Consider the following 10,589-nt stretch of genomic DNA (forward strand, 5'->3'; position numbering starts at 1 on the left):
TTTTTCTTTTTTTTTTTGGCAGGATCTGGCTCTGTCGCCCAGGCTGGAGTGCAGTGGAATGAATATGGCTCACTGCAGCCTTGACCTCTTGGGCTCAAGGATTCTCCAGTCTCAGTCTCCTGAGCAGCTGGGATGACAGGTGTGTGCCAGCATGCCCAGCAATTATTATGGGTAGAATGGTGAAAACCTAGAGATTTTTTTCACCCAAGATCCTAATTTTCTATGAGTTTTCCAAAGCTATTTTCATTTTAAACCATATATTTCCAGAGAAGAATGAGATTTTTCCATAGCGATATCTACCTTCTGTTATTAAGAAGTAAGAAATAAGGGGTGGTGGCATGTGAAAAGATCCTATCAGGAGAACAATACAGCTTCTATGGCCTTGATTTTGTCCACTTCTGGACTTCACATTCTTCACAACTCAGTGGCAGGTGAGATATATTTTTCCAGCCAGATCAGTCTTCTTTCTTTAGAAACTTTAATGTAGGTTTTGGACCTCAAGTTAAACCCTAGATCTTCAGGACTGACAAGACTCTCTGGGATGAGGTTTTCAATGCTGAAGATGATGCCACCTTGATGATATTCTCAGATAATCAGTGATCATCTTCATCTCATTACATCTTTACAACAAGCCTACAGAAAGGATTCTTTCCCCATTTACAAAGGCTCGGGGAGATTGGGTTGCTGCCTCAAGGTCACAAAGTCAACCAATGGTAGGGCTGGGATTCGAACCTGCATTCTCTCTGACTTCAAAACCCAAGTTCTACACTACTGCCCTTCTGGAAAATTTCTTCACCACTTTAATAAGGTAACAAATGGGGATTTTGTGTATTGATATATTGGAATTTAAAAAACAGACTTAGAGAAATATGACCCTCAATTAACAATTTGAAGCTGTTAACTTGATGAATGATGTATAATGACAGAACATGAATTGTACAACACCTGTTAATAATTTCCTGAATAATTGGACAGCTCATTTATTATCTCAGTCCTTTCAGAACCCTTTGGGTATTCCAAAGGCATGCTGCTTTTGGGACCAGCCATGTTCAGCTGAACAGAATCCTAAATCACCTAACATGGCCTCAGAGTAGGATGGTTGTGTTTCACTTTAAAATGACTAGAAATTTTGTACCTTAAGCTAAATGAATACACTAAATTTTAGCCTATGTTTTCTAGTTCTAATGAAATAGTCACTCCTTCCACCAATCTAAGGGCATTAATTGCTCTAAGTCCTGGGGTTAGTCAATGTATTAGTTTATTAGTTTCCTATTGCTACTGTAACTAATTACCACAAACTTAGTTGCTTAAAGTAATACAAATTTATTATCTTACAGCTCTGAAACCAACAAGGGTTGAAACCAAGGTGTTGACAAGACTGGGCTCTCTCAGGAGCTCTAGGGGAAAATTTATTTCTTTGCCTTTGTCAGTTCCTAGAGCTACATTCTTCAGTTCGTGGCCCTTTCTCCATTTTCAGTTAGCAGTGGAGCACCTTCAAGTCTCTCTTTGCTTCCACTATTCTGTAGCCTTCAGTCACCGTCATTTCTAGCCTCCCCATTATAAGGACACCTGTGATTGTATCAGGCCCACCCAGATAACCCAGAATAACTTCCCTATTAGAAAGTCCTTAACTTAATTACATCTGCATTGTCTATTTTGCCAGATAAAGTAACATTCGTAGATTCTGGGGTTAGGACATAGACATCTTAGTGTGGGAGTAGAGGGCATTATTTACATACCAAGTCAGACAACATTTTTCTATTTTACATTGTAAGATAGTGGAAAAGAGGTTTTAGGTCTTGTCTTAGTTTGTTTTGTGTTGTTGTAACAAACAACCATAGACTGAATAATTTATAAAGGATAGAAGTTTATTTTCTAACAATGCTAGTGTCTGGGAAATCTAAGATCAAGGTACCAGCATCTTGTGAGGACCTTCTTGCTGCCTCATCCCATAGTGGAAGTGGAAGAGCAACAGTGAGTAAGAGAGAGCAAGATGGGAGCCAGACTTGACCTAAAAAGAACTCGTTCCCACAATAATGAATTGATTCCCACAATGACAGCATTAATCTATTCATGAGAGCAGTGTCCTCATGACCCAAATAGCACCCAATTAGGCCCCACTTCCCACTTCCTAGGCTCAAGTGATCCTCCAACAAAGCCTCCTGAATAGCTGGGACTACAGGTATGTGCCACCACATCCACCACGCCCAGCTAATTTTCATTTTTTTGGTAGAAATGAGGGTCTTACTATGCTGCCAAGCTAGTTTGAACTCCTAGGATCTAGTGATCCTCCTGCCTTGGCCTTCCAAAGTTCTGGGATTACAGGCATGAGCCACTGCACCTGACTTCATTTCCATCACAGGAAGTTTGGGAGACACATTCAAACCACATCAGGGTATATTATCAATATTGAGCTATTGGTAAGCATTTTAGTAGTGGTTTATTTTTCAGCTAAGCTAATTGTAAATAGTCATTATTATAGAATAAGTACTTTATTTGGAAAAACTAATCATAAACTAAAGCAACACTAATGAATTAAAAACCACTTCTTGAAATACACATGGTAATTGTTCTTCAAAGATACAGAGCTCTTCACGTCATTGGTGAAGTAAATAGGAATCTTGCCTCAAATACTAAAGAATAATAAAAATAAAAATAAAAACACTTAATGTTAGCCACTTGTGATTCAGAGGGTTTTTACAGTGTTAAAAGCTTTTCACAAAACCAGGAAGTTGCAATAATATTTAAATCAATGTCATTCAGATGTCTTTGCAAGGCAAACAAAGCTCTATCAATTGAACAACCAAACCACTGTTCAAATTAATCAGTAGGAACTTGATAAATTCCACTGATGTAGAAAATTAGCACTTTGCATGTTTCCCAGATTTTGATTTCATTTGGGCGTCTGGTCATGAATTATAACCACTCTTCTTGGACTCGAGCTATTTCACTTGAAATCCATTATTTCTAGCAGAATTATGAGTCTTGTTAAGGAAATGCCAGCTATTTCCATTTTGAGCATCTGCACTGCAGTTCTATTATTAACATGGAGCTCATTTTAAAAAGAGGGAAGAATTAGATTTGTGTCTTTGGGGCAGTGGGGGAGGGGGCAGGTGGTGGTGACTGGAGCTTCAGTGAAACAAACAAGCTCACAAGGCTGCTTCCAATTGACACAGCTGTCATGTAAATATCTGTCCCTGCTGTATAGCTAAGGGATCCTGGGCTTAAAGACCTTATAGCCACATGTAAACAATGCAGTGCTGATGACAGGTCTATAGCACTGGAGAAAACATGTGCAGCTGTTTCATCCTCCTTCCTACAGAGAGATACAAATGTTCAGGAGGCAGATCACAGATGCTTAAAACTCAGTTTCAGAAGCTTACAAGGCTAGTCCTGTTTTTGTGATGCACTTCACATCACTGCCTTCCGGGTCATGCCTTAATAGCCCATGGTGTGAATGCTTCTGTGCAGGCTCCCTACTGGGTCTCTCACTCCCTCTCTCTTCTGCTCCTCCAGCTTCAGCCCGATTGTTTCCCCTGAGTGGCAGTTAGGCAAAGTGTCTCTTTCACCACTGACGCAGAGGGAACCCCTGACCCATGCCTCTGCATGCTGCATTGATCAGAGGTTTCCCCAGATCAAAGAATCGAAGATGCTACTGCTCAGATAGGTCATTTACTCTGTCCTCTGCTTATTGCTCTGTTCTCTTCATAGTATTCTTTCCAGTATTTAGCCCAGGCTTATTACAAAATAATCAAACAGGAAACAAAGTATTGTTTCAGCCGAGGTTCACTTAGTAAAAGCAAAAGAACCGTGGATGTGACATAAAAAATTATTATGCACATGTCAGTTTGAAGGCAATACATTTTTGCTTCCTCTTTCAGTTCTTCAAATTAAAACGGAAGTGACTAGGCACAATTTTTCAGGTAAATAAACTCGTGTTGAGCTTTGGAGACTTACCTGGATTCTTTGGGTTAGCATAGTATTTCACGACCTGAATTATTCAGAGCCCCAAATTATTTTAGTGTATTTCTCTGGTCATGTTATGCGTTTATGGACACAAGTCCAATAGCAAGGCTGATTTTTAAACAGGCATTTTCTTTCTTTTTTTCTTATTTGAGCTACTTCCTTAAGCAGTAGTTAGATGTTTGAGCTCTACTAGCAGACTAAGTCAATTTAAATCCAGACATAGCCACTTATTAAATCTGAGATTTTGGGCAAGTTATTGAAACTATCCAAGCTTAAAATTCCTTATTGTAAAATGGGGATAATAACAGTACTTATCTCTTAGGGTTGTTTTGAGGATTAACTGGATAATCCATACCAAGTCATTAGTTTAATTTCATGCACATAAAACCACCCACTAAATATGAGCCATGATTATGATTCTCATATTTGGAAGAATACCCGCGTAAGTTAGAAACTCTTAGCCAAAGAAAAAAAAAAAACACTTACTAGTAAACCACACATAAATGCCTTCTCCAACTTCCAAACCTGTAACCTCCAAAGATTTACACCCAGCTGTAGTCTCCGCTGTGCATCCAAGTATGGTATATTATCCAGGAACCCCTCCTTCCATAAATCTATAATTCTTACCCTATTTTTTTAATTCAAAAATGCTGGGGCAGAGATTCAAATAAAAGCAATTCAGAACTCATACAGTTCTACTTTTATGAGAATGGGTAGAAAGTTCTAACAGGTATACCTAACATATTGGGTTTTTTAAATATTAAGTCCAGATGCTCAGCTATGGACTGAGCTGAAAAAGCTTTTGTAGATGAAAACAGGAATTTAAACACTCTGAGAACGTTGTCTTAAGAGAAAAAGTTCAGCCGAATTATATGTAAAGGAGTTTAATTGAGCAATGAACAATTCACGAATCGAGCAGCTCCCAGAATCACAGCAGATTCAGAGAGACTCTAGCACAGCCATGTGGTGGAAGATTTATAGACAAAAAAAGGGAAATGACCTACAGAAATCAGAAGTGAGGTACAGAAACAACTGGATTGGTTACAGCTCAGCGTTTGCCTTACTTGAACACAGTCTGAACACTCGACAGTGTTCGAATGGTTGAAGTATGGCTGCTGGGATTGGCCAAGACTCAGCCACTGTTACAGGTGCATACTCCTAAGGTAGATTCTCAATTTTGTCTACCTATTATATTAAGTTAGGTTGCAGTTCCTCCACAAAGACTCAAAAATAGAAGTATGGAGTCCTTCTCAGGCCATATTTAGTTCAATTTAACAGTTGTCTCTTTGGAAAAGTTTGTTCTGAGTTCCAACAATTGACATACAAGTTGACCTGGGAACACAACCTCTCCATGAACTGATCAATTACTGAAACTCCACAAAATAAGATGAATCCATTTACATTAAAAAAAAAAATAGAGGAATGTAATGGGGATGCATCTTTTTTCCTGTATCTTTTTTTTTTTTTTAAGCAGACTTTATTTTCTTAGAGCAGTTTTCGTTTCACAGCTAAATTGAGCAGAAAGTACAGTGTTCCCACACACTGGCTGTCCTTACACTTGTACAGCCTCCTCTGTAATCAACATCTGACACCAGAGTGATGTATTAGTTACAATCAATGAATCTGTATTAATGCATCATTATTATTCAAAAGTCCATAGTTTATAGCAGGGTTTCCTATTGGTGTGCTACATTCTATGGATTCTTAAAATTCTATGGATAAATAGTAGTGGTACATCGTTACAGGTTTCGACAAATGTGTGACATGATCACCATTACAGTATCATACGGGATAACCTCATCGCCTTAAAAATCCTCTTTACTCCATGTATTTACCCTCCTTTCCTACTAATCCCTGGCAATCACTGATTTTTTTTACTGTCTCCATAGCTTTGCATTTTCTAGAATGTCATGTAGTTGGAATAATACTGCATGTGTAGCCCCTTTAGATTGGCGTCTTTCACCAATCTGAATGCTTCTAACGTTCCTCCATGTCTTTTCATGGCTTGATAGCTCATTTCTTCTGAGTGTTGAATAAATTAGATTATCAGTTTATCCCTCCATTCACCTAATAAAGGACATCAGGGTTGCTTTCAGTTTATAAAAATTAAACTGAAATTTACAGAAATTTATATTTAAATAAATCGAGAATTCATGGAAATTAAAGCTACTATAAACATCCATGTATTGGTTTTTGTGTGGGCATAAGTTTACAGTTTATTTGGATAAACACAAAGGAGCAGAATTGCTAAATTGTATGGTAAGAAAGTGCCAAACTGTTTTCCAAATTGGCTGTGCCATGTTGCATTCTCATTGGCAATGAATGGGAGGTCCTGTTGCTCCACATCCTTGTCAGCATTTGCTCTTGTCAGTGTTTTGTATTTTGGCTATTCTAATAGCTGAGTAGTGGTATGTCCTTGTTGTTTTAATGTGCAATTTTCTAATGACATGTGATGATGAGTACTTTTTCATATGCATACTTGTCTTCTGTATCTTCTTCATGAGGTGTCTGTTCAGGCCTTTTGCCCATTTTCAACCGAGTGGTTCATTTTCTTATTGTTGAATTTTAAGAGTTTTTTGTCTATTTTGGATACTAGTCCTTTGTTAGTTGTGACTTTTGCAAATGCTTTCTTCTTGTCTGTGGCTTGTCTTCTAATTCTTTTAATCGCACATTTTGCAGAGCAGAAGTTTTCAGTTTCAATGAAGTTCATCTTATCAATTATTTCTTTAATGGATCATGCCTCTGGTATTACATATAAAAAGTCATTACCAAGTCAAAGATCATGTAAATTTTCTCCTGTGTTATCTTTTTGTAGTTTTGTAGTTTTGCATTTTACATTTGCATCTGCATCTATGATTCATTTCAAAATAATTTTTGTGGAGCATGTGAAGTCTGTGCCTAGATTCCTTAAAAAAATTTTTTTTGCATGTAGATGTCCTATTTCTCCAGCACTATTTGTTGAAAGACTATCTTTTCTCCATCGTATTGTCTTTGTTTCCTTGCCAAAGATCAGTTGACATTTGTGTGAGCTTATTCCTTGTCTCTAACTGGTCTCTATGTTATGTTCCATTAAACTATTTGTCTTTTTAAATTTTTATTATTTAGAGACAGAGTATCACTCTGTTGTCCAGGTTTGAGTGCAGTGGTGAGACCGCATGATCGTAGCTCATTGCAGCCTCAAACCACTAGGCTCAAGCTCTTCTCCTACCTCAGCCTCCTGAGTTGCTGGGACTATGGTTGCAAGCCACCATACATAGTTAATTTTTAATTGTTATGTAGAGACAGAGTCTCACTATGTTGTCCAGGCTGGTCTCAAACTCCTGGCCTCAAACAATCCCCCTGCCTCTGCCTCCCAAAGTGTTGTGATTATAGGCATGAACCACTGCACCAGGCTATTTTTTTCCTTTTTGCAATAGCATACTGTCTTGATTACTGTAACTTTATACTAAGTCTTGAAGTCAAGTAGTCCCAATTTTGTTCTCCTTCAATATTGTTTTGGCTATTCTGGGTCTTTTGCTTCTTCACATAAAATTTGTAATCAGTTTTTTGATAACCACAAAATAACTTGCTGAGATTTTGATTGGGATTATGTTAAATCTATAGACCAAGTTGGGAAAAATCATATTGAGTCTTTCTAGTAATAAACATGGAATATCCCTGCATTTAGTTCTTTAATTTCTTTCATCAGAGTTTTGTCATTTTCTTCATATAGATCTTGAACATATTTTGTTAGATTTATACTTAAGTGTTTTATAGTATTGTTGTTAATGTAGATGATATATTTTAATTTGAAATTCCACTTGTTCCTTGTTTATATATAGGAAAGTGATTGATGTTTGCATATTTACCTGTATTCTGCAACCTTGCTATAATCACTTAACAGTTCCAAGAAGTCTTTCTGTTGTTCTAAGACATTTTTTTGTTGTTGAATCTGTGGGAGTTTCTTTCTTTCTTTTTTGGTTTTTGACTCCTGCTTCTATTATTCAATTTCTTTTTCTCATTTAAAGTAGTCTTTTGCAGTTGGAAAGCCTCACCTCCCAAGACCAGAGTCAGTTGGAGTTGGTTGTTGCTGGAAGGGGGTGGGTTGGGGAACTGGGATGGGGGCAAGGAGACCCCCGCTTTGTGGGTGGTCCCAGGTGGAGAAGAAGAACTGCACTTCACAGAGCCTGGGATACAGTGGGAAGGGGATGAGGCAGGAGCAACAATCTGGGGAGAAGGCCCCACCCCAGTTGCCAACTTCCTTTTCTTCTAACGTTTCCTCACTGGTGGCATTCTCTGCAACCTTGGAGGCCTTCTTTTTTTCTTTTTCTGGGGTTTTCAGCTTGAAGAACTCTGTAGGAGGGTCTTTGGCTCTGGATCCTGGACCTCTATCTCAGACTTGCAGAGGTCAGGCTCAAAGGGACCACTGCTCATCAGCATGGAGCCATTGGGCATGAGCAGGACTGCGAATTTAAACTGATCAACAAATTCAGCCTTTTTCTGATAGAGAACATTAAATGGTTGCAGCAGTCCATGCTTGGTACACTCCATCACGTCTATCCAAGCCTACTTCTCATCTTCAAATGCTCTTAAACTAAGTGACACAGCATCAAAACACCTTTCCCCTCGCTGAAGAAGGCGTGTGAAGTTTGCATTTGTAGTCCGTATTCTTTAGAGGGGGCTCCTCTGTAAATAGTAGCTCTGCATCCTTGGCCTTGCCCTCTCCTATGCTGATGAAAACATCAAATTCAACTTTTTCATGGTCCTTTTTCTGCTGTTCTGCAGGGTTCTGGATAACGGTTTTCTCACCATCAATGACATGCTGCTTCAGTTGGTGTAACAGCATACCTTCTACTGGCATGCAGTTAAATGAATGAGCAACTTGGTTCCAGGCTTCTGTCACTTGTTTGTTATGGTTTCCAGGTTTGACCAGACATAGGGCAGCTTCAACACAAAGGTGAGCTGCCTTAATAACATCTGCTTTCTGCCCTGTTATTTGGATCCCCTGAGCTACCTCCACCACAAAAGTATGAGCTACTTTAGCGATGAAGGCATCCACATGGACACCAATGTCAATTTTTACCAGGTCACCTTCTTTGAGAATACAGTCTTTGTCACTCCTCAAAGGAGAGAAGTGACACACACAGTTATTTACCAAAATGCTGGTGGGAAAAGCGATACCTTTCCTCATTTCCTTTTCTTTCTTGAAGATTTTCCCTGTTTCTGCCATAATCATGGCATCACCTTCCTCACACAGGCTCAGTAACCACACACCTGAGCTGGATGCTTCCACCAAGGACCAAAGTACCCAGTTGGCCCTGTCACCCACCCATCTGATGATACTTGGTCATGACCAGGTCCTCAGCGATAGTTTACTCCTGCTGCTCGTCCCTGCCCAACATCTTCCTACCACCAGCACTACAGTCTCATTTTCCCTGAGCCACCTCCTCTGTCTCCCATCCCAGCTGCAGGCTGTGGTCAGAGCACCTTGGATCCTCGAGGAGGGGACAAGCAAAAGAGCAAGTAAGCAAGAGAGCAGGCAGGCGAGAGTGAGATTTTGGTGGTTCCTATGTATGGGGATATATTTTAATGTCAATGTTTATTTTTTAGAGTCTGTTAGGAAATTTTTGTATTTGTTAAACCTAGTGTTCTCCCTATTATGCATAATGTATAATTGAATCAGCATTAGTAACTTGATGTTTTTTTGTTGTTGTTTTTGGGTATTTTGGGTTAAGGAGAAAGCAACAATTTGTTGAAAATATATCTTTAACACCTTTCTAATGATTGCTAGTACCCATCCTTAAAAACATGAAAGCCATTATTGACCACTGATCAGGAAATTGCATCTAAGTATGACTCAATGGTATTATTTGGTTTTCATTGTATTTATTTTTATGGTTACCATACATTTATGGCAAACAGTATTAATTTCTTACTTATGGTACTGATTTAAACTTTATATTTAAATAATTGTGTTGCAGGACTTTTCCTTACTTCAGCTAAAGTTGAAATTCTTGTTTGGCCCATGGCCATGAAAATTTAGCTTCGCAGATGGTTTAAAGGGTGAGTAAAGCAGGGTTTTGTTGGGTGAAAAGGGGGAAAAAAACAAGGGAGAATCCCTCCGCTACAGTGCTTCCTGCCAGAGGGTTGGAATCCTAGGTTTCACACAGGAAGAGGAGGGGCCAAGCTCCACCCAACTGCAAAGGGCATGAACTTCCTGAGGCGCCACCTCAGTGGGGAGGCTGGTTGGAGTTTCTCCAGGGACTGCCTCCCACCTGGCTGTCTCAGTTGTTTCTAGGTATAAATAGCAAGTTGATACAAAGAAAAATATATAAAGTAAATCATCATGGAGATTATATGTGATTTGGCAAAGGTCATGAAGGATACTATCACTGAAACTAAACTTTGGAATAAATTAGTCTTATCAAATTACAAAGGAAAGATAATTTTTTCTTTTCTTTTTTTTTTGAGACCGAGTCTCACTCTGTCGCCCAGGCTGGAGTGCAGTGGTGCGATCTCGGCTTACTGCAAACTCCGCCTCCTGTGTTCACGCCATTCTCCTGCCTCAGCCTCCCGAGTAGCTGGGACTACAGGTGCCTGACACCACGCCCGGCTAATTATTTGTATTTCTTTTAGTAGTGATG

At 39.1% G+C, this 10,589-nt stretch overlaps 1 pseudogene; it reads right to left on the reverse strand.

Moving 5' to 3' along the window:
• Positions 1-7,996: 7,996 nt before the first annotated feature.
• On the reverse strand, positions 7,997-9,347 carry LOC105509840 (annotated as a pseudogene).
• Positions 9,348-10,589: the final 1,242 nt, after the last annotated feature.

This window comes from Colobus angolensis, unplaced genomic scaffold (assembly GCF_000951035.1).
Source record: "Colobus angolensis palliatus isolate OR3802 unplaced genomic scaffold, Cang.pa_1.0 Scaffold18, whole genome shotgun sequence".
Classification (NCBI taxonomy): domain Eukaryota; kingdom Metazoa; phylum Chordata; class Mammalia; order Primates; family Cercopithecidae; genus Colobus; species Colobus angolensis.